General features: G+C 30.7%; 1 long non-coding RNA gene across 1 annotated transcript in view; it reads left to right on the forward strand.

The window, feature by feature from the left end:
- The first annotated feature begins 6,303 nt into the window (after positions 1-6,303).
- The window catches only part of LOC127721235 (uncharacterized), a 43,119-nt gene continuing 23,215 nt past the window's right edge, over positions 6,304-26,207 (forward strand). Inside the window, exons 1-4 of the long non-coding RNA XR_007991087.1 lie at positions 6,304-6,451; positions 7,225-7,245; positions 23,037-23,129; positions 24,406-24,504. This is a non-coding gene — a long non-coding RNA (uncharacterized LOC127721235). The remainder of the gene's footprint in view (positions 6,452-7,224; positions 7,246-23,036; positions 23,130-24,405; positions 24,505-26,207) is intronic.

The raw sequence follows: 26,207 nt of genomic DNA on the forward strand, positions 1-26,207 counted from the left end.
CTCTGACTTTTTATAACGTATTAATTTACAATAAATTCATTTGATGTTGGATGTGTACTCATTCATATTTTAGTTGTTGGTGTTTTTGTTTAATGTGTTCTGCTTTGAAGAGATCTGATGAGTCAAACCTTTTCAAACTGATTTTCTTAAATGACTTCACGTTTGAAATATTGTTGATCTATATATACTGAAAATGAAAGAGATTCATTTTTGAGGATTTTCGATTCAATGGACATTTTGTTTGGTAAGATGTAGTTTTTATGTTTCCTCATTACTTGAGTCCGATTTAAAAAAAAAAAGAAATAATGCCACATGAAACGAAACCTATAAAAGGTTAAATATATATTCCTTATATTCAATTCAATGACAAAACAAATATAATCCGATCGTGCTCAATTAATACAGAAAATGAAGAAGTTGCTAAAACGTAACAAATGAAACCTCGTCTTAATGAGAACATAGTCTGTGAATTGACACAGTTTTACATAGTTAAATGTTCAACATTTAAAAAGAAAAAAATCCAACGTACAAGTTGGTAGAAAGTTTTTGTTTAAAAATAAATCGCTCAAACATATATGATAATGTTCGCTATCAAACGTTTGTCAAAGGCGAGACTATTCAGAGATGTATCGTTGCTCGTACAAATCAATAAAAAAAAAAACTAAAATTGAAAAATTTATGATAAACTACGAAATTCTGTATTTTTGGTACACTTCACATATGTCTTATATGTCAGTATAACAGAGTCAATTTCCATTTTCCTTGAATTAAGTATTGTTAAAGGAAGATGTCTGTTGTTATTGTGTGGTTTACATGTTGTTATGAACTATTTTATTATTCATTTTTGCGTTTTTCGGTGCGGAGAGTTATTTAGTTTGTTTGTACCGTATTCCTGTAACGTAGTGTTGTCATTTTAGCGATATTGTTTTAACATTGCAATATCAGCGGGCGGTTTGGCTAACCATAAAAACAGTTTCAACCAACCATTGTTTTCTACAAATGTCATGTACAAAGTCAGGAATATGTCAGTTGTTATCAAATATTCCGTTTCTATGTATGTTGACGTTTGTTTTTGTTTCACTTCTGTGTTTTGATTGTTCCGTTGTTTCCTATTATAGCTGATATATTTCTGTCGATTATAACTTGTAATTTTTATATGTTTAATGACTTTTGAAGGCTGTATACTAATGTTGCATTAAGTTATGTCTAAACGAATTACAAAAAGATTAATTAAAGAACATATGTTTTTGCGTTCCATTTCAAAAATAGCAACCAACTTGGGGTTTTTTTTTATATAAAAAATGCTCTTTATATTTGTACCCGGACTTATTTCTGGTATTTTTACCTCCGTTTTAACTATCTGTTTAATCTTAATAACCATTTGTATTTCCTCTCAATTAAGTTTTTCCTCCAATCCAGCGTAAATAATAATAAAATGTTAACATATCCAAAAATGTTTCATGATGCCAGGTATCAGATATGAATATACATAGAGTATTCTTATGTCACGAACAAATAATTAATTGACTGTAGAACTAAAAATCAAAAGACAACGGTAATACAACTTCAGTAAGTGGTGAAACTGATCATTTAAAACGTTGCAATATTTTAAGAAAAAAAGAGAATGGCAAATTTTCAAATGTTAAAAATAGTGAATAATTGAACTATAGTTAACAATCACAAGTCGGATTGCATTTCACAAATATGACATGATCAAGTGATTTTTTTTTCTACACGGGAATACCCTCTAATTAAAGTGCACTTGCTCAATTTCAATAGTTTAAACTAAATAATAAACAGGCATAAAATGCTTGATATCTATTGATTATGTACGACCTTGGTTGAATAATACCTATTATCCCTCGCGACATATAAGTACATAAGATCGGGGTTTGAATTACATTATTGCTTAAAGCAATAAACATGTACAAACGTATTGAGATAAAATTCAAAATAAAAATCAAACTCTTAATGATCTTGTAATTAAGCGACAACATGTGATAATAGTGTATTGTCTAATATAAGTTCGCTATCAAACCTTTGCTGAAGGTGAGACTATTCAGCGTTGTATGCTGTTGCTCGTAGATTTACTACAAATCGATTAAAAAAAAAAATGAGAAATATTTGTGATCAACTTCGATATGCTCGTGTATGTTCTCACTATACGGACATCATAGACATGAGTGTGCTCCTTGGTGTTTGTTTTTGTTACACTACAGTGTTTCTGTTGTTCCGTTGTTTTCTTTCTAAAGTTGATGTGTTTCCCTCTGTTTTAGTTTGTAACCCATATTTGTTTTATGACTTAAGAACCGCAGTATACTACTGCTGCCTTTATTTATGCCTTAACAAATGTACAAAATGATCATTTGAGTAAAATAATCTTGTGCACTCCATTTCAATTAGTACAATAACATTTTTTGTAATCAAAAATGCTTTGTTTTATTTGTACCCAGAGCTGGAATTTTCACCTCCGGATTAAACTATCTGTTTAAAGATGACATTGTTACATAATAAGCATTTCTGTTTCCTCCCAATTAAGTTTTCTATACAAGTCAGCGTAAAAAGTAATCAAAATATTTTATCATATCTAAATATTAAGCGATGTATCAGATATAAATATACACAGTGTATTACTATGACAAGCACACAATATTAATTAACCGTAGAACTAAACATTATAAGACAACATTGATAAAACTTCAGTAAGTGGTGTTATTTATCATTAAAATCGTTGCAATATCTTTAAGAAGAAAAGATAATAGCAAATGTTCAAATGTTAAAAATAGTGAATAATTGAATAATAAGTCGGACTGCATTTCACAAACATGACATGATCAAGTGATATTTTTTTTCTACACGGGAATTGCACTTTAATTTCAATAGTTTAAACTAAATAATAAACAAGCATAAAAGGCTTGATATCTAATGATCATGTACGACCTTCGTTGAATAATACCTATTATCCCTCGCTACATATAAATAAACTAGATCGGGGTTTGAATTACATTATTGCTTAACGTAATAATCATATACACACATATTGAGGTAAAATCCATGATTTAAAACTCTGAATGTACTTGTATCCAAGCGACAACCTTTAGTTCAATCTGTGATAATAGTGTTTTATTTGTCGTTTTATGTATTGTACTTCTATTCGGTTTTTGTATGGTATTTGGTTCATATTGTACTACTCAGAATCTTTTGTGATTTGTTTTAATAGTGTTATGTTTGCTCATTTTTAAACGACGCTTTAATCAACTACATGGTTTGGAAATACAAATTTTCAATTGAAACGTGTGCATTTATGTGAGTGGTATTGCCTTTACTGTATGGTATTTTCGAAATTATGTTTTTAACTGAAAGGGTTTATTGTTTTCCGAGGTTGAACAATCGCGAACGTTTAAGAAAAGAAATAGTTGAAGTTTAAATACACATTCAACAATATTAACAGTCTAATTGGTTTTAATTTTGTGCAATTACACCACTGCACAATTGGTTTTGTATCCGTTATATTCTTTTAGGAGATATCCAATTTGTCAAAATATGTTTCCTAAAAATTCTCCTTTCTCTTGCGTCATGAACATCACAGCTGATATTAAATAAGTAATGAATTCGTGAAAATAATTGAAAATGGGTTTGCTCCTCACAGGAATATATGACTTTAGCAAGATCAAACATGTTTACCAAGTATTTTGAATTTTTATTTTCATACTGTAATCCAAGACATTGATTTGTCATTACAAGTATTGTGACTCGAGCGCTTCTGATAAGTTTGATTTATGCACAATGTATGACTGTCGTCCTTAATTATTTTCGTTTTTCTTTGTTTTTACTCGTGGACATTTTGTACATACGGTATTAACTCAGAAGCCAATAATTAACTTACAACATTTCATGGCTACCTTTTACTCTAAGGGGAAACGATACAGTTTCAAATCCACGATGAGTTTTTTACGAAAATGTGCATAGAAGCTAAACAGATAAACTCAAGCAGATTTTTGTAAAAACATGTAAAATCTTCTTAACATAACTATGCTCTTAATAGACATTTTCGGAAAATAAAGTTTACAATGACTTTCAAGTTGAAGATGATAATTACAGGTAAACTTACCTATGGGTCAACTCAAAATACACAATGTCTCGAAAAATGTCTCAACGAAAACAATAAGAGAAATGATTTTTATCTATATGTTATACTACAATTTTGTCTTTGGCAATTCATAATTATACAGTTGTTATATTATTGCATTATAGACGACGCCGTAGACACCTGGTAGGGAAACGATGTTTTTCAAATATTTTCACGTCATAGATGCTTCTCTTATTAAACAACTTGAGAAATACTCTTTAAAACATATCGTCTAATGAGACAAATTGGAAATGATGTCATGACATTGGCAGGCAACATACAACTTTCCCCGAGAAATAGAGTTATGTTGCTCGTGCTTTGGCAAAGGTCTTATCCCTGTTATCATATGCTAACCTTAATGTTTTGCGTACGCGTTACCAGAATAAATGATGAAATAATTCGGTGCATTCCCGTGTTTTACAAACAGTTTCATAATCTGATACAGTGGCAATCTCTTAATGAATAGAGAGCAAAGATGGGAAACAGGGAAAAGCTCCTAATGAAAATAAGTGCTAGCGCTATTGACGATACCTCAGCGGAAATTTACAGGCCACTAGTTGAGCCTCTGGAGCTTTATTTTTCTAGATATTGCCCCATTCATTGCGTCCATAATCAGGTCGTCATCGATAGTTTAGATAAAATGATTTATATTAATTCCGTGTTTTTGGGACATCAAATTGATGCGAAACAGTTTGCAATGATGATGTCAATTGGGATCAATTGGGAGAAATCCCGAGTCTGACTTCCCTGAAATAATAGTTTTACTGGCTTATTAAATATATCCTTATAGATATCCTCTTTTGACACCCTATTCACCCCAGCTATTCAGCGAAAACCAGACAATTTAAAAAAAAGGTGTCGGAAAATTAGTAATTTAATCAAAGACTACAGAGCCACTGTTCTACATTCGATTGGAGAACTGATGAATTATAAAGTTATGGGAAGTCGTTGGAGACATTCGAGGAGAAAAAAAAAAAACGTCGAAAAGTACCTATTTATGCAGCTTTTGTATGCAGGCTTATTTCGTTGATTTGAATAAAAATACATCTTTTGCGTTATTTGGTTTTTTAATTTGTCAACATTATACACTTTGAAATGGCCCCTATAGAATTATCTATAAATGTCATCATCAATTTAAACCTAAAAATTTAAAATACTTTTCGAAAATGTCTAATATGTACCTTAGTTTTTGGGAAATGATTAAATTTGTACAAAGCTTCAGGATATGTAGGTAAAACGACATTTTTAGCGGTATGTTTATCAAATAAAAAAACATTGACTTTTTAATTGAAATTGGTAAAACGAATCTTCTTACGTAATAAACCTAATGCCATTTCAAAAAAAGGCCGATGTACTCGTCTTCATGTTAAATCAGTTTAATAAATTAAAAAAAGGCGAAAATGCTTATATTGCCAATATGTCACAGTTTGATGTCGCGTAAATGAAAATTTACGCACGCAGCGTTATAACCTCCCCTGTCACTGTATCGTTTACCCTAAATAGTATTGTTCATCAAATTTTTAGACCATTGGAAACACCAAAAACTAACATACCTAAAAGAAAGGATGGACTTATGGAAGATATGGCAATCTGTTTTGGAATTGATTCAGCCTTCCAACAGCTTCCATATGACCGCCATTATTGATTTAACGCTCGTTTGGTGTAATAGATCAAAACCATTATAAATGTGTTCATTTGCAATAATAGAATCCATGCAAACCAAGATATTTATTCAAATTAAATTATACTAGAATTATTTTTGCATTAGTCATTCTTATAAGTGAATTATTTCTTTGCTACAACGTTTAACCATGCACTTACATCTACAACGTTTTAACATAAACCGAACATTTAAATATAACGAAAGACGATAAACAGAGACCATTTTTATTTCAGATCTGCGATAATATCCCAATTATATTTTTCAATTAAATTTTTACAGTATGCATGCTATAATTTCTAGCAAATTATCATTTTTAATAATAAAAGTCGATCGAACATATTATTTTCTAAGTAAAAGCTTGTTTAGACAATTCAATAGCCCAATCAGTTTTTATACTTGTCAGTTTATTAGTGAAATAAATCGTTTGCTAAAGATAGGTAAATATGACCGTAACAATCAAGTCGAATAGATATTTAAACATTTCTTTAAAGATAAAATATAAACTTCGTCACGATTCAATAGGCTACGAATTGAAATACTTTAAACCGTTCGCAAGTCAACACTGGTATTGCAGGTTCATTTCTTCCTGATTCATGGAAATAAAGTATGTGACTATTGATCAGCGGTGTACCACTGTACCTTGTTTTCATTAACAGCAAGTATGTGTTTTTCAGTTTATATGCTTTTGAAGTCATTCATATTTATTTGTACAATGGTCTATTCACAGATCAGTGTGTAAACTTGAAAACAATGCATGTCTTCTAAGTTTAACTTTGTAGATTCAAGTCTGTACAAACCAAAAATCCTACTTATTGATATACCAATAATAAAAAAATGATATCAAACGACCGTATACATACAGTTTACAGTCATGTTGTATAAATTAGTTATTAATCTTGATTACATAGCGAATGCATATTACAACAAGAATAACGTTACATTGAGGTCATTTTATATAAGTTCCTTTATAACATAAGTACCAAATGGAATAAACATTCTGTAATATTAATTCCACTGGCCAGGAACAAATGTTACAGTATTTGTTCCTAACAGAATAAAGGTTATAGAATATTTGTTCCAACAGTTTGTTAAAAAAGTTTCCTGGGGAATGTCTGTCAGGCTGAACAAATATACATTGACAAGCTGTATGCCTAAGACATTATTACATTATATATTATGTTAAAATCATCTGCGCATGTAGGTTTCATACCATCCTTGTTTTAAGGGAGGATGATAAAGAACAGTTCAAATTTAGAAATATAATTGCACAGGTCAATGAAACTTTAACTAGAAAATATTAAAAAAGTTTTTATTCGAACAAGTATGTTACAATGCATACATCTACAAAACAGTTATAGATTTTTAAATACATTATTCAAAATAAATCTTTTTAGATATTGATGAATATTTACTTTGTTATTCATTTTTTCAGGGTTTTATGGATCTTAATCAGGTGCGTACATGATGTACACGAGAAATTACATAACATCAGTTGAGACACTAGTGTTCCTAATGTCGTTGATATTCCATAGTATCACAAGATATCAAAGGGACAATTATATATCGTGTATCGAATAAAAACACAAAAAACTAACCAAAGGAAACTACGATCGGAAAAAACAAAACACCAAAGACTCAGGAACATGAACTTCTACAAAATACCGAAAAGATTATATGCATTTTTTTTTTTATCAAATACATTATATAACACATATCTCTTCTGGTCATATTTAAATATTTAATTGTTAATGACAACAACGAATATGTGAGGATATTTCTGCAGTATTTTTTTTGCAGTTTTACACTAAATGCATGAAGTTTGAGACATAATTCTTTTTTTTATTTTAATGACAGACATAGGGTCATACGCATACATATAAATATGAGAAAATTTGGTATGATTTCCAATAAAAAAAACTCTTCACCAGAGACAAAATGCCGAGGCTAACAACTATGTTTCTGTACGAAGCAAAATATAAACAGAAATGAAATCTATCAAAAGCCCCGCCATAACAAATGTACAACAATTCAAACGAGAAAACAAAAGGTATGCGTTATGTACAAAACAATAAACAAAAATTAATTATGATACACAACAACAAACGACAACTACCGATCTGCAGGCTCTTTACTTGGAAAAGACGTATACATAGTGTTGCGGGGTTAAACAACATTTCTAGTGCAAAAACCTCCACTAGCCGCAAACAGTACAATATAAGGACAAGCTATTCAACTCGCTTGGACAATGCTTAACTTATCATCTATACCAAGTCATTCATGTAATGTGTTTGAGCTCTTAATTTTGCAATTGACCTATCGTTTTGAGTTTTCCTACAAGTTCTGTATATTTAAAAAAGAAGATGTGGTATGATTGCCAATGAAACAACTCTCCACAAGAGATCAAATTACACAGACATTACCAAATATAGGTCACCGTACGGCCTTCAACAATGAGCAAAGCCCATACCGCAAAGTCAGCTATAAAAGGCCCCGAAATGACAAATGTAAAACAATTCTAACGAGAAAACTAACGTACACTAAATTGAACGAAAAACAAATATGTAACACTTCAACAAACGACAACCACTGAATTACAGGCTCCTGACTTGGGACAGGCACATACATACAGAATGTGGCGGGGTTAAACATGTTAGCGGGATCCCAACCCTCCCCCTATCCTGGGACAGTGGTGAAACAGTACAGCATAAGAACGGACTATAAAAATCAGTTGAAAAACTCATTCGATGGATACAACTAGGAATACATCTAACAAAAACAATGAGTGGTACTAGTTTATTCCGACAATAAACAGACATTATTTGTTATTTTACTGTTTATGATTATATTTTAATCATCGATCTGAATCCAACAATCTGTCAGGAAAATTGTTACAATAAGATGGAGTTTCTTTTTGGAAAGAGTTCTAATGATAAAAACAACGAAACTTGAAACTTGTTTTAAACATTGAAGACTACTTTCACATTCCATACATAATTAATTTCAAAATAACCTCCCCCTAAATATAAGTTTTTCTTATCACAAACCATAACATGACATGAAGATAAAAAATGGTTTCATTGATTCACTCAAATTATACCTGATGACGTAGATTAAATAAATATAGGGTCAAAACATTATGATGTAGCCTTGTGGGTTAAATATTGAAATCAAGTCATATGTGATACTATAGTATAGCTTCAATGATTTCACACGTGTGATATTTATATGTTATATATAAACATAATATTGTTTGATCTTTTGTTAGCACAAAAACATTTGTATATTGTAGTGAAATTTCAAAATCTAATGAATCCCATTATATAATCGGGAACATAACAAAAATTGTTCAAACTTTCTGGTTTTAGCTTTACAGTTGTACAATTACTGATCTTAACTCAAACTATTAATATATTTTATAATGAATAACTATATGTGTGTCTGCATATTTAAGAAAAGTTAAAGATCTACATCTGGTAAAATTGTTTGGATTAAATTTTGCAATGCCAAGTGTCGTGACAATTTCATTTACTAATTCAGTTGAATATTCACTGATTGCTACTTTATTCAGATGTACAGTCCGTGTAACGTAAAAGTTAACAATACGAACGATGCCCGAATCATGTACGGACGATGCCCGAACGATGTACGTACGCTTCCCGAACGGTGTACGAATGCAAACGAAACGCTGACCGAACGTTGTACGGACGCTGAACGAATGATGTACGAACGAAACCATGTACCATAAACCATACCATAAACGATAAAATAAGCACCCTTTTATCGTACATCGTATGTTTTTGCGTACATCGTTTCATTAAGCGTATACCGTTTCGTTTAGCGTACATCGTTTCGTTAAGCGTATATCGTATCGTATAGCGTACATCGTTTCTTGGCGTGCATAGTTTCGTTTAGCGTATATGTTTGTTTATTTTTTTAAATATAAATATGAATGGCGTTCTGTTAAATCTTTTTATATAGGTGATAATAGGCGTAACATTTAGATTGGATGCATGTTTCAGTTTTTAATTAAATAATTTAATAAATTATAATTTGATCAGACTCGATGTTGATCCAAACCTATTTACATAAAAAGTTTGAAAAATAAACACTGAATTAAATTTAAACGAATTAAAAGATACGATTATGAATTTTGTTAGCCGTAGAAATACATACTTGGTGAATGTGTGAGTAAACTGCAGCCTGCAGGGTATTCAGTCAACATTTTTTTGAAAATAGCCTAAGGTATTAACATTTTTATTAACCTAAATGAACAATTTTTTTTAGATGGAATTCGGAATAAATCTAATGTTCTTACAAAAGTATATTCGGGGTCTTAAGGTTGACCTTTTGTCCAAAGGTTTGTTAAATATTTTTATGTATTCTCTTTTATCGCATGTATTTTAAAATCGACTGAATAGCAGGGTCGAGTTCAATATCGTAGCGGCTACGTAGCGGCTACGTAGCTGCTATCAATATCTATGTAGCAGCTAGGCTAAAAAGCCTCTAAATACACGTTCAATAGTCATAAATCTACGTAGCACTACGTAGCCGCTACGATATTGAACGCTACCCAGTTTTATCTATATATCGTAATTAAACCATTTTTTTTTTTAGATTATAGATTTTTTTTATTCATTTATCAAATCAGTCGACAGAAACAAATATTCGAGAAATTTCAAATAAGAACAATTACTCGCTATGTGCCTCGTCAACCCTAAACAAAAAATCCCTACCAATGTACATACGATAATGTATTATTTTGACTATAAATGCACTTGACTTTAAACAATCATCAACAATTGTCCGGCAAAAAAACTAGACCCTCTATTCTTTAATTTTCTTATACCATTTTCCTCTCTCCTTTATTTTTCCCGTTATACTCTAATTTTATTTTTTTTTCTTTATTCTCCTACAACTATCTATTATACCTACTTTATTCGGAGCAACCCCACCCTAAATATACATATGATACATGTACACACGGTCTATAGTTCGTCGCTTGTGCCGTTATACACATGTTTGCACAACAAAGGATGTTCTTGTTCATATTTATAACATTTTAAATGTCCTTCTAATAATACATCTAACAGTTGCCACTGGACATTAAACAGATAACTATAAATTCATCCGTCATATTCTCAGTTTTGTTATAATGTGTAAATCCAACAACATGATAAAACAATAATTATTACAGAATTTCACTGCAGAAATAATGGGGAAAATTGTAAACAAAACCACCCAATCACATCCCTACGCCACAAAGTCTAGCCTTTTCACATGTAAATAAATTATTTTCATAAATCTATTTCAAAATAATTTTAAACAATATTAAATCAAACGGTCATTTTTCTTATTTGCCAAAAAAAAACAAAAAAAAACACAAAACAGTTATTTTCATTTCTTATTTTAAACAGATCGATTGTTTTCAATGGTCGGTGCCTGACAACATCTATAAAATCTATCACCATGTTGGCCGGTAAGAAAGCTACATAGAATAGGAAAAAAAACAATGTCCTAGAAGTATTTCCAGGCCATATTTTCCAATTTCTGTTGTAATGTGGTTTAATGCAAAAAGGTTAACTCCTGAATACAGATTTATATCCATCAAGCATTTGGGGTTAATAACAAATCTATGGTAGTCACTTTTTCTTTACTCGCAAAGTATTCGACTAAATCATGTTTTATTTATGAAAATTGATCATTGCTGACGAATGTTAAATATTGATCCCCAGATTTTCAATTGTTTAGTTGTTAGGTTACTGTCTGATCTCGCAAACTGACATTTTATGGTCATTATTTTTTGCACCCAATTGCACCAATTTATTAAAAGGATATTAACGCGACACCGTACGAAAGTCGTGACTTTACACAAACTACTAGTATTTTTTTTTTCTATAACGAAATACGAAACCACTTTTCGCAAATCGCTTTGGGGTAATTGTGCTTCTCTTTTGACAAAATATGGCCTTGTCTCAAAAAAAGAAGTATGATATAATATAGAGTAATATATAAAACTGGACCTGAGTGAAGAGTTGGGAATTAGGAATTCCGAATTTTAATTGAATGTTCTAAATCGTTGTGTATTTCTGATATATGATTGTACAGACTCAAAAAATTTCTTTGTTTTGATGAAATGAAAGGTCACCGTCACCAGCCAATAGAAGCAAAATGGATATAGTAGATCTTTCTAATTTTGAAAACAATATTTCTCTTGCTTTGTTGATAAAAGGGCACTTAAAAAATAGTGAATACTATCCTCAATAGGATGGCCACAGCTGCATGCGGAATTGGGTTTAATATTAATAAGGTTTAAATCTGCTTTTGAAGAACTGCACAATATTTCTCAACTGTGTATCAATGATATTAAGATTTCTATCACCACAACTAAATTAGGAAGTGCGTACTGCGAATAAATTATTATACTCAGTTTACTATTGTCTACAGCAATTTATCACATATAATACCACGTTAACAATTAGGGTGACGGTGTTTGACAGTCTGAAGGAGACAGCATCAATGATTTAATAAGGCAAATCTTTTGTTGTACTCAATCTTACTAAAGTTTTCTGTATTATATTTAATAGATATATATCAGAGATACGATAATGTGGTTTTCTTTTTTATATCTGATCATCTATGATGGGATAATGTCTAATGATATCATTTAACCAGAGACTGAATAATGTAGAAATGACAAATTAAAGGTCACTGTACGGCCTTCAACAGTGAGCAAAATCCATACAGCATACTAAGATATTAAAGGCTCCGAAATGACAAATTTAAAATAAACTCAACACTGTTCAAACATCACCGCACGTCAAATTTTGAACAACAGAAAAACCTGATTGGACATTCGTGACAATTTGTCACGCTTTCATGAATTGGCGTACGTCCTATCAAATACCTTCAGAAAGCTTCCATTGAAATTATTTTACACACAAGTAACTGTGACAGTGTATTTTATTTTTCTTAATAAATAAAAAAAATGTATTTTGCGTTTAATGTGCAATGAAGCCACGGATTCGTAATCTTCAAAAATAGTTCAGAAACGGTTGAAATAAAACAATTATGGCCAGTGCACGTTTATAAAACGGGCTATATTTGGAAATTTTGAGATACTATTAGTACTTGTGTTCTGTGTATAGAATTTTAGAGGTCAATACGACTTTTAATCAGTTGGGTTTTCAATTTTGATAAAAGATGTGTTTTCTTCTTTTCTTTAAATTTATATCATGATTCTTTCCATTATCTTCTGAATATTTTTTAAGATGAATAATCTAAAATTTGTATACCAAACATTTAAAATATTACTTTGCGTTTATAAATAGCATTGAAAGTACAACATCTTATAAACGATACAAATTGACAGAGGTAAATGAGCCACTCTTTCTCATGTTGAAATGGAATATGTTCGTTATTTGATTTAATGAGCTTAACAATCGAAACCCCTGAATTATCGTCTCATGACAAGCACGAAAAATGGCGAAACTGGACTTCCAACAGCGGACAATGATTTCTAATTAAACAATATTCTTTCAATGGATTTTTTAAATGCAATGTAGAACTTATCAATTAAGACATTTCTTATCCCTTTTGAAATTATTTAATCGAATATAAAGTCACATGCACGAAGAAGTTTGAAATTTGAAAAAAAAGGCATGACAGGAGTTTAGAGGGGAAAAAAGGGCAGGATGGGCATCTTGCCAAAAAAGAAAAAGGCATAATGACTTATGTAAAACAAGTCAGGATAAATTAATAACTAAGAAAGGCAGGAAAGAATAGAACGAATAGAGTGTAAAATAAAAAAGCAGGACTACATTTACATTGAGTTTACATTTAGAGAAAAATGCAGGACATCATGTTTCCATCCTATTACGCGTCATTGATGATCTGATCACTACAACAGTTTTACAAAATATTCGTTCCCGTGAAAACTAAAATTTGTTTAACTTTCAAATCATTCATCGAGGTCTCTTCTCAGGATATAACGGCCATCTGTATGTTGGCTTTAAAGTCGACAAGATAACAGGTCAGTCTATTCAAGTGAAATTAAGATTTTTTGCAATTCTAAAGTTCAATGGATAAATCAATCTCATCTTTGATGTGCCACATGGGCATCCCTATAAATAAGACAGTCCACTCGTGACCCATGGCATTAGATATTTTATGCATTTCATTGGATATTTTCTATCACAAATCAGGTCAGCTAATAATCTATATTATTTACGTTTCTGAAGACGATTTTGTATAAAACGTTGTGTTTGATTTCAATTTCTGAAAATTAAACTAAACTTTTTCGAACGTCGGGTTGCGGCTTTATTATTTGTATGAATTCGGGATTTACACGTATTAAACTAACTCTGGAATATATGACCAAACTTTTAGCCAGATTCGGGGGGGGGGGGGGGGGGCGGGGGAATGCTTCAGCAAACACTGTTGAGAAAAAAAAATAAAAAAAAATCATTCTGTATCATAATTTTAATTTGTTAAATATTTGCAACTCTTAAAAAATTTCAAAACCAACTATTTTTTTTTTTGTATTTCTTCATGTTGCATAACTTTAAAAAATGGGGATGTACACGACTCCCCAAATTTAATCTAAAATTCATCTACGTTTCTCAGCACTTTTAATATTGAAACAATACGAAATATCACTAATTTTTTTTTAATCAAATTCGCCGGAATACTGGGAGCTATCTGAAGTCAGTTCATAGGACCTCAGTTTTAATAAAGGCGTGGCAATCCATCACTTTTATCCAATCAACTGTCCTTAATATTAATGATTGGCGTGCAATTGTGTCTGTATCAAGTTAGATAAATATAAATCATATTTCTGGACGTACATATGTCGGGGTTTAGGCTACTTCATTCGATAGTAGTAGTTGAAAAAAAGGATTTTCTGGTTATATCTATTTATAACTGAAATAAAAGTGGCATTAAATCGTAGAGGCAGTCCCTTTTTATGTGAAGAATAGAACATATTGAGCTTTCTGCATTTTCTTCTGTCCACTAGCAAATGTCGGCCTGTACCACTGAAAATATATAACTTCCGCACTAGCAAACACGGGCAACCCAGTTACTAATCTTCCTGCTTCCAACTAAACGTCATGTTCTAGATTGTCGGAATCTTGTTGAGTACAACCATCCCATAACTCACGTGCATATTCCATAATTGGTCTTATAAGTGTTAAGTTTATACGAATCAGATAATTTCGAGTCAATACACATTTCAATTCTTTTTTAGAAATTTAATATTGTGCTTGCACAATTTAAAACGTGTTCTATATGTGTATAGAATTTACCATTGGAATCAAAAGTAATCCCTAAGTCCTTATGACAGGAGACAATTCTACTACTTGATTTTGAAGTTCTATTTTAATATCATCTGGGGAAGAATTATAGGAGAATAGCATAGTAATTGTCTTGTTAGGATTAAAATCAATAAGCCAATTTTTAGACCATGCTGAAATTTGTTCTAAATCGCTATTAAAGACATTCTCTATTGTGTAAGGACTATAATACTTAAATTAGAAAGTGATGTTTCATCAGCACACAATCGAGTTTGACTTATCAAATTACCAGCTATGTCATTTACATGAATAAGGAATAGTAGGGAACCTTATACAAAGCCTTGTGGAACTCCTGCATTTGTATTCTGAAAAGGCGAATATGAACTTGAAACAAAAACGCTTTCTTGTATATTTGAAATATAACTAATTAAGTGATTAAATACATTTTTAAATACATTTTTTTCAATTACTTTTCCCACTGCTGATAATAATGAGATTGGTCTATAATTGGAAATCAGTGATTTGTCTCCGGTTTGAAAATATATATATGCTCAAAGTCAACACATTTTAAAGATGTTTTGAAAATAAAATGGTTAAATGCATTTTTTTTACATAAAGCACAAATAAATTTGCATACATTGTCAGATCAAAATATCTTAAAAACCCCAGTTCAGAGATACCGTATATATTCGACTGAATATACCAAATCGATAATTTTACATTCGTACTTCTTACGTAATAAGTTCTGTGTCCAGGTAAAAAGAACCAACAGATGGTGTACATTCTAATGTGTTTATCACCTTCCATTATACATCTGACGATGACATTTAGCTTTAGGGCCATTTTATTTTCGCATCGAAAAACAAAAAGTTTAAAATTTTGGTTCATTCCTCCTATTCCCACTTTTAATAAATCTGGTAAGAAAAGTTAAAATTTCATGTGGGAATAGGAGGAAAACTTGTGCAAACAAAGGATTATACTGTCTAAACATTGTTTAATTATAACTTTAAATTGACCAGTGTTATTTTGGCTAGATAATAGGTTATAAGTGTGTGTGTATGAATTATGTGTTTTTAATTTAGATAAATATGAAAAAAATAGAAACAAATATAGTAAATTATTTTATTTCTTTTATAGATAAATAAACAGATAAAAATTTTAATGATAGTTTATTGGCGTGTCACCATTTATATACTGTAACACATTTACAATATTTACATATATTATCATAAAAAAATAATCTTAAAAGAATTATGAGAAGAAAAGAATTGAAAACTTTACAGTCTAAAAATTATCGAAATAAAAAATGTCTCCTTCTGTATATATCGTAAATATGTTGAATATCTCATCTTCACTGATCATGTGTTCATAAAGTTCGTTCCTTAAATCACAATAAAGCGGACATTCAAGTAGTACATGTCCCTCAGTTTCCATCTTACTATCACATATAAAGCAAGTCCGTTCATGCATTGGCAAATGTATATTGAGCAGGAGATAACAGTGTTTTTAAATAGTTCACTATTAATTTCGGATTTGAATGCTCTATATATGTCCTTAATTTGTTACCACCACTACGTCTTGCAGAAACTGGATGGAGATCATCCGACCATTTATTTTTAAAATCGATTAAAGAGTTTATATTCATTTTTAGCTAACACTGTAGTTTTAAGAATGTTCGTGTCATTATACCAGTCACCAATATTACACGATTCAAACTAATATTTGAATTTGTACAATCATGCTTTATAACGTCTAAAACTATTATCCGCTCAATGTTCATATACCTTTAACAATTCCAATGATTTATAATGTGTAAGATTCTTTTGAGCACTGACAATTAGGTTGTTGTCGTCTGTTAGCAAAAATGTGCAACCTTTGGTAGCACGTGCCCAAATACCCACATTGTTGATTTTATCAACGTTTTTATCAAACTGGTACTAGGTTCGTTTTGCGTTTGTTGTACATGGAAATCTTGCAAGATGGAAAAGTTTGTTTTAAAATTATCTATCATCTATTTATTTGTTTGGATAACATTTTTTTAGGTTTACAAATTCAATGATTTTTCAATCTTTTATTACTTCTGGTTATCTGACTTATCCTTTGATGAAGAAAAAGCATCTTACAAATGATTTTTCTTTTAAATAATATACTGAAAGTGTAAGAAATATATTTTCTTTCAAAAATACTGGTAAATCTTAGGTGAATTTTGTCCTTTGATGAAGAAAAAACATCTGACAAATGATTTGTATGCCCCATTTATGGACATTATGTTTTCTGGTCTGTGCGTCCGTTCGTCCGTCCGTCCGTTCGCCTGTCCCGCTTCAGGTTAAAGTTTTTTGTCCAGGTTAAAGTTTTTGGTCGAGTAGTTTTTGATGAAGTTGAAGTCTAATCAACTTGACACTTAGTACACATGTTCCCTATGATATGATTTTTCTAATTTTAATGCCAAATTAGAGATTTGTTCCCATTTTCACGGTCCACTGAACATAGAAAATGATAGTGCGGATGGGGCATCCGTGTACTTTGGACACATTCTTGTTCTTTTAAATAATATACTGAAAGTGTAAGAAATATGTTTTCTTTCAAAAATACAGGTAAATCTTAGGTGCATTTTTTATTAACCTTGATTGTTATAAAAACAAATTAGTTATCAGAACATCTATTGTTCTTTGCATGTGGGAATAGGAGGAATAGTGATTTTTAAAAAGTGGGAATAAGAGGAAGACACCAAAATTTTATATACTAAGATAACATTCTGTTGAAAAATCATTTTAAATGTCAACTGATAAGCATAACGTCCTCGCAATTTCTTGTCCAGATCCAGGGACACAGATGTCAGAATGAATAAGAAAACACTTAATTTTTAAACAATGTATTGTAAAATGGACATCAAGAACATTTTGATAGACTAATGTACTAAAAGATTTACTTGTGTATTTTCTATGTTCTGGAAACTTCAACATCCCATCAAAAATACTTGAATGTTAGTCCTAAGTTTTATAAATTAAATGTTTTTTTTTAAATATTATTTGCAAGGCTGCATGAACATTGCACCTATCGTTTTCGTATATTTCCTTTCCGTCATTCATAAGTAAAATGTTTACTGTGACTTCTATATAATGCTTATACAATAATGCAATCATATTATCAATCTAAAAATATTAATCATGGAACAAAAAAGATGAAATTATATATTAAATGACTGAAGCAATTTAAAATTCTAAAGGATATTGTTACAATATTGCCGAAAACTGAGACTACTATAACTGTTATAGTAGTCTCAGCCTAAAACGATACGAAATTGATAAGCAAGTATGACAAACCAGTTAAAAAAATTTTATTTGGGATTATTCATGGTTGACTAGTTCTATATTAACCAGTTGTACGTGTCCTAATTATTAAGAAAAGGGACAGAAAAGTATTAAACAGAAACAGCCGTTTTTTAAAACCATATTTTCAAATTCACTAGTACTGCATGATTTAAACAGCTTAAAAGTGTTTCATTTATTTTATCTTTGTACGTATACGAAAATTTGATAGCAAGTTAAAATTCAATGTTCATGACTAACGAGTATTAGATTTTTTGTGAAATTGATCGATGCGCGACTTTTAACAAATACCGAAAAAAAGAATATGGCGTAAACGTCAATTAATGGAAAAGCAACCCAACGAGAAAAATAAAATTTAAGAGGCAGCTATAAATAGTTTTGAGTTGGAGAAATCATTCATATACCATATGATTCTATTTAGATTTGTGCGTTTTTCGATTTACGAATATGTCAATTAGAAAAAATTAAGTAATTGTACCTAGGTGCATTTAATAAAGCACCTTTTGAACTTATTATTATCATTTTTTTTTAATTGTAATTTTATGTTTATGTATATTTAATGTTACCCGATATGGAGTTCTTTTTAAAGATGAAATTCACTTGAATGGGTATTTCTAGTGTATACAATGTATACATGTATCACACGTACTATCTACATGTACAATATACGGAAATGACACGGCCGTGTATTGTATTTAGTTACTGAAGGAAGATTTATGTCAAATGCATATCCCCGGGCGAAGAATTTACTGGTTTGTCAGAACGGTTAAGTGTAATTTGTACCAACTACCATCATATTGAAAAGGTTTGAATCCCGCCCATCTCTTCTTTTCTTATAATATGAATTGCGCCAATAAATGGAACTTAATTGTGCCATATTTAATTCTAAATGATTAATCTATTTACACGTAACATTAGAATACCCAATTTAAAGGATGTTTGATTTTTTTTAAAAAGATGTGGTCTGATAGAGAGCCCGAAACCTGTCGTGGTTGTGAAGATTATAAATTCCGCCAGGCTTTTATAGAAAAAGGAGAAATTAGATGGAAACATAATGCGCGCTGTTAAATCATACTTTGCAAGGCTGTTTACAGATGACTCGTGCACAGTCATTTTAAATTATGAATAAGATCACATACATGCATCAGAGACATATAATACTAGCCCGTAAATACATGTAGGAGGAGGGAATCCATCAAAACGATGTGCAGAAATACCGCAAAGGACTTCTTAGTGCACTCAGACCAACGTGTATGGACTAAGGACACTAAAACGGTGTTTTAAGATCACAAAGAATATGGATATAAAGTTTTGTGTCAATAGATTTTATTATTTTGAAGTTAAATGACTTTGTAATCAGCACGTGCCACTGGTACAAATCAGGCCAGGATAGTTAAAGAAAAGTTTTTAAAAAATTTAAAACTTTTAACCACAGAGTGAAACTAATGTTAGCTGTCAGATAAACTAAGTCCATTTATAAATAAAATACGATTTATTCTACACAATTTACTTCTGGATACTATCTTGTGATCATACACAAGCTTTTATCCAAGTTTGGTAGAAATTTGGGATATTTTAAGAAAGTTATGTAAATTTCAAAAACTTTAACCACAGAATGAATGCAATGTTAACTGAGAGAAAAGCTAGGTCCATTATACATGTAAGTAAAACACAGATAATCAGGATTTTTTTCTTCCAAAATTTACTTCTGGATACTATCTTATGATCATAAACATTCTTCTGTTGGTAGAAATCATGGATAGTTTAAGAAAGTAATTAAAATTTCAAAAACTTTAACCACAGAATGAATATGTGTGGATTTTGCTAGCCGACGCCGATCGCTATGTTCCGCTTTTGCGACAAAAGTCGCAGACTCGACAAAAATGTAATAAACTGTTATACTTTGAACATGTGTATCTAATGTGCTGGTAAACAAGTTTATACATTCTAAAATATTTTTTAAATAAAGAAATACTAGAGAACTATAAAAAAAAGTGAAGTTTACAAACAAGCGAGAGAAAAAAAAAAAAAAAAAAAATAGTAGAACATACATTATTACATTGAACTAAAAAAAAATATAACAGACAGAAAAACAAAAGAAATACGACAGTAACAAACAGACGAAAAAAATCAGAGAAAATTGAAATATCATAAACATGTTAAATACAAGCGGATTCAAAACGGGTCAAGGTTGAACGAACATGAATTTCTATCGATTACACAGGTGACAATCAACGGAGGGTGGTGGCGCGTGTCGATAAAACATAAAATTACTTTTTTAATTACTATAGATATGATTATAAAATTTGAAACTATGTACTTTTAGAAAGTCTCCTTCTATATGCCCTATTTTTTTTGTCAATTCTATCATTCCATCAGGTCCTTAGTGCAATATTTTGTTCTTATTGCACTAAGGAGGCCCTTTGCGGTATTTCTACTTGTCCGTATAAATACCGCAAAGGACCTCCTCAGTGCACTAAGAACAACAATTTGCAAATAAGTCTATAACATTTGCGCAATTAAATGCTTGTTTTATTGGCGAGAATGAATGCTGCATTTTTTTATATAAAGTGATGCAAAAAAAAAAAGAATTGGCGTAATTAAGTTGCAGCGGAAATTAATTCTTTTTCAGCGAAATTGGATATCGGCCTTCAAAACACCGTGTGTACACTAACAAATCAGTATTCATCTTTTACGCTGTCTAGCCTGAGAATAAAAGTTTTGGCAATTTGTGTAGGATTTTAATTTTAGAATGTAATGAACAAGTAAGAAGATCGTTAAAAGCCTTGAGCGAATCGGAAAATGAGCTATGCACGATTAAAGGAAATAGTTTGGTGCGTCGATATGAAATTTCATAGAGGCATGTGATATTTGTAAAATTTTAAGTCTTTCAATAACAACCATTTGTAGAACTGATTATTTCGATCCTTCAAATATGCGTAAAAAAAGTCATATTATTTAGTCTCTTTCATATATACAATTGCAGTATGTTTATAAATACTGTAGATTTGTATTTGATCATCGATTGCATGCATAACGTCCAGTGACAAATATTTCATGTATTCGCACAAAGAACAAATCAACAACTTTTAGAATACAATTGATTGGTTATTTAAGGTAAATGATTTGCGTTAAAATTGGTGAAACTTGGCCAGAAGCTTACTTCTAGAACAAAGAAATATAAAAAACGGTAGATTTTTTTTTTTTTAATTCTGTATTTTACGCATACATGGACTTAAGCACTTTTTACAGTCAAAATAACAATTTTAACACCGACAGCAGGAATCACAAGCGACGCTGGTACCATAGAAGTCTTCAACGAATTTATATATATCCCTGGCAATTTTCGGTTTATATCAGACTCTGACATTGAGGGGAACAAATACCATGGATGTCTCGTCTTTTTTTTAAATACATTTAGATATAAAACGTGTATCTCATATAAAGCCTCATTTATAGAACATTATATATATAATTTACTGTTTCGAGGAAATATTTGGTGGAGGAGAGAGAGAGAAAGAGAGAGACTTATTTCGCGGTATTTGGTCTCATGTTACAGTGTTTTCATGTCAAAATGTGATGGAAGGAAATATTTCCGCCTTCGTTTTATATAGCAGGGTATTCCATAATGATTTAAGTTGCAGATTTTTTTTTCTATCGGTAAGAAATGGTATACAGTTTGAAATCTACATTAAGTTATAGTACATTTAAAGTAAGTTTATTGCATTGCTAAACGTATGAAACAATTAGTATGCAACAAAATATATAATAAAATATATATATAATTAACAAGTGAAATGTTTCCAATCCAATCTTTCAAATCTAATATAGTCCAAAGGATATAAATAAAAGGTGTTCTTACGGCTGGCGGTAAAAAAAACTTGCCAAAGTGGGGGCATCCGTTTGGTTGTTTGGTATATATATACAGTACGCAACCAACTTTCAATAAATCCAAACTAATAAATGTTTTTTTTTTTAATCCCGCATCTTTTTTATATTAAATTATTTTAACTCAAAATAATAGTTGAAATATCTTTCTGAAATGAAAACCTAACATATATCAGACGCTTAACAAAACGATATACCATACGACAGATGAAACGCTTAACGATATCATATACCATACGATAAACGAAACGCTAAACGCTAAACCATACCATGTATCATACGACAAATAAAACGCTTAACGATACCATAAACCATACGATATACAAAACCCTAAACGATGACATTTACCATACGATGAACGAACGATGAACGAACGCTGAACGAACGTTGTACGGACGCTATACGAATGATGTACGAACGTTGACCGAACTCTATACGAACGATTCCCGAACGTTGTACGTACGATTCCCGAATGAAAAAAGTGTTAACTTTTACGTTACAGGGACTGTAACATGATTTACATTAGATTTTGAATTAAGGCAACAGTAGTTTTCCGATTAATAAGTCCTGTAGATCGATTCCGATGAGTTTTATAAGATCGTTTTTTGTGCCTTTTTGTGAGTTGTTTTCCGCTTTGTTACAGTCGGTTAAACTATTTTAAATAATTGTTTAAAATTTGTTATTTTGTTGTGCTGTTACAACGAGTTAACAAGTCTAAGTTTATATTGTGGTTTCAGAGCCTTTATTGTGCAATTCTAAAAGGAGATGTCTCAGAAGTTCAAACGTTAGTAGAATGAGGCGCCTCCGTAAACATAACGTCATATCCTGACGTAAGTTAATACTACTTCGAATTTTATAAAAATGTCAAGCACTATAAACAATGTTTCCCCGTTTCACACAGCAAGTTCTTTTCAAATTTAGTTCTTTGCATGCATTAGATAACTGCATGCTTTTTATACAATTATACAATTATGGTTGTCAACATTTCAAGTCAGCATAAAAGGTTGATCTTGGTCATTTGTAAACAATAAAACATCTACAATATCACTACATAGAGAGCTTTTTGTTGATGCACAGTTTTCATGCTCCTCAGTTTGAGGCGCATTAGGAATATTAACAAATTTGGTCTAACGTAACGACATACGGAATAAAACTCCTATTAGTATAAGAGAACCAAATGACGACAAAAATAAATCGGAGAAACACAGACAGCATCATGATATAAATATCAAAAACAAGGTTCTTAAAATACTATAAAGAAGAAAAAACATAAGCAGTACGAACAAACAAAAACTGAGGGTGCGGTCAGGTGTTCTAGACAAGTGTATTATAAACTTTCTAATGTAATCAATAAATTTTAAATGTATGTTTCTAATGATCATAACAGATGATGTTTTGTTTACTTCTATGTGATATTGTTGTTTACTTGTTATGCATGTTTCTTATCTAAATAAAACCCACACACATTGTCGATCCTAGAATTTTTTGTTGTTGAAAGTCGCTCCCCTGGGCATAGTGATACATTAACAAAACGTAAATGAAAAAAAAGATTAAAGACTAAATAATAATGAATATCAAAAAGAAGACATCTTAAAATTAGGAACTGACAAAACACTTAAAATGTAATAAAACATACATGCACGCAATTTGTATGTCTATTGTTTCTTCTTCGTTTTATTGTAAAACACAAAGATACAAACTATATTTCATAGTACAGACGAATATCGATTATATTTTAAATGAAAAAATGATAGCAGTTTCGCGTGGTTTTTGTAATGTGATTTTAGGCGATTATACCTCCTACTCCTTTGCTGTGTCAATAAACAAACAATTAAGACACGCAAAATGTTAACAATTCACAACTTACATCACGATATGTTATTATTATATGCAAATCTAAAGGCTATTTCTTTCATTACCGGGCTCCTTCAAGCAGCTCTAATTGCAGATCGCGTCTTGTTTTATAAAATCAAAATTATCAACTTTTCATAACAGCTTATATTACAATGTACATGTAGCAGAATGCAATACAAATGCTTTCGTTTTGCTGCAAAGAACATGACAGACATTATATACCTGTGTGTGACCAGCTTTTTTTCTATTTAGAATTGGAGTCCACTGCATCATGCAGCATTATTGAATCGTCCAGACGTTATACAATTACTTATAAAAGAAAATGCAGATGTGAACCTTGTTGATACAAATGTAGGTAAAATTTGTAATATTTTGTAATTAATTGGATTGCACTTCATTGCATATTCACAGTATGATATTTTAGCAATGTAAATAGCTATACTCTTTTTTCTTTCACAGATTTGCACTGTGATATTGTAGAATGGTATACACAAGAGACGTCTAACAAATGGCTATTGTTATATTATAGTTCGTTTCTGTGTGTGTTACATTTTAGGGTTGTGTTTCTGTTGTGTCGTAGTTCTCCTCTTATATTTGATGTGTTTCCCTCAGTTTTAGTTTGTAACCCGAATTTGTTTTTTTTATCAATCGATTTATGAATTTCGAACAGCGGTATACTACTGTTGCCTTTACTATTCAATTTCTTAGATTAATATCCAGAGCTTTATTAAATGTTTTGATTGAGTATAAACTTAGGATGCAAATTTTAAGCAAAATGGACCTTATACTTTTGGAATTGGGTTATCAAAATTTACATGGTCTATTGATGGTCTGAAATCAACAAAAAATCATGAATTCAATTCAATTGGCAAATCTGTGTGCTGAAAAAAAGTAAAATCACAAAAATACTGAACTCCGAGGAGAATTTAAAACGGAAAGTCCCTACTCAAATGGCAAAATCAAATGATAAAACACATCAAACGAATGGACAACAACTGTCATATTTCTGACTTGGCACAGGCATTTTTAAATGTAGAAAATGTTGGATTGCACCTGGTTTTATAGCGCTAAACCTCTGAAAATTATCATGATAATTTCAAATATTCTGTTTATTTAAGTGTTTTGATGAGTCTTTCGTAGACGATAAATTAATTCTATATATGTATTTTTCCCATCAGACAAAATGTTACAAAATATTACTGTAAAATAAGCCTGTTGCGAATAGTACGCAATTATAGAGACATTAAACTTTTATTTGACGTTGTTTATGTAAAATTACATTATCATTTTAATTATAGTAAATGAATCATGCTAGAATATTCTAGATGGATAGTGAAAGTAATTGTGTATATTTATGTTTTAGAAAGTGCTAGCAAATTCCGGAATTTACGCTGTTACAAAAAAATGGATTATTTATCATTTCTCTAGTTAATTATAGATGGTTCTAGATTTAGAATGTTTTTATAATTTTGGTTTATAAGCTAAGGGTTTTTAGGAATAAAGATCATTGTAAAAATAGTAGAAACAGAAGTATAGAAGTATTATCAGTTGAACTAGAAAGAAAAAGAAGGATTATTTAGCAGTTTATTCCAATGTGGTATTTATTAACTTTGACAAACTGTAAATAACTGTTAGTTATTTGATTAAAGTTATGGTAAGTGATTCCGTGTTCGTCTGATTTCGCCACATCGCCAATATATATTGAAAAGTTCTCAATAGTTAACTTATAATTCACAACAAGAAAGAACATCCCACATACAACGCTACAACATTCACAAAAAGGGAACTTTCGAAAATTACAAAACCACTCTTACTTTACTTTAGTATAATTATAAAATAAGACTTTGAATTTGTTTTATCTGTATGCAGGATACCAAAAATTCATGAAACCTTTATTAAGACCGATATATAGGCGGATAAACAAAAGCTTCGACAAAACATCTGTTTAAATATCATACCACCATTTTGTATACAGTAAAGTATGTCCTCATAAATATTTGATAATGTATATTTTACTAATAGTGTCAATTAAACTTTGAAAATCCTAGCATAAC

This window comes from Mytilus californianus, unplaced genomic scaffold (assembly GCF_021869535.1).
Source record: "Mytilus californianus isolate M0D057914Y unplaced genomic scaffold, xbMytCali1.0.p SCAF_12, whole genome shotgun sequence".
Taxonomy (NCBI): Eukaryota; Metazoa; Mollusca; class Bivalvia; order Mytilida; family Mytilidae; genus Mytilus; species Mytilus californianus.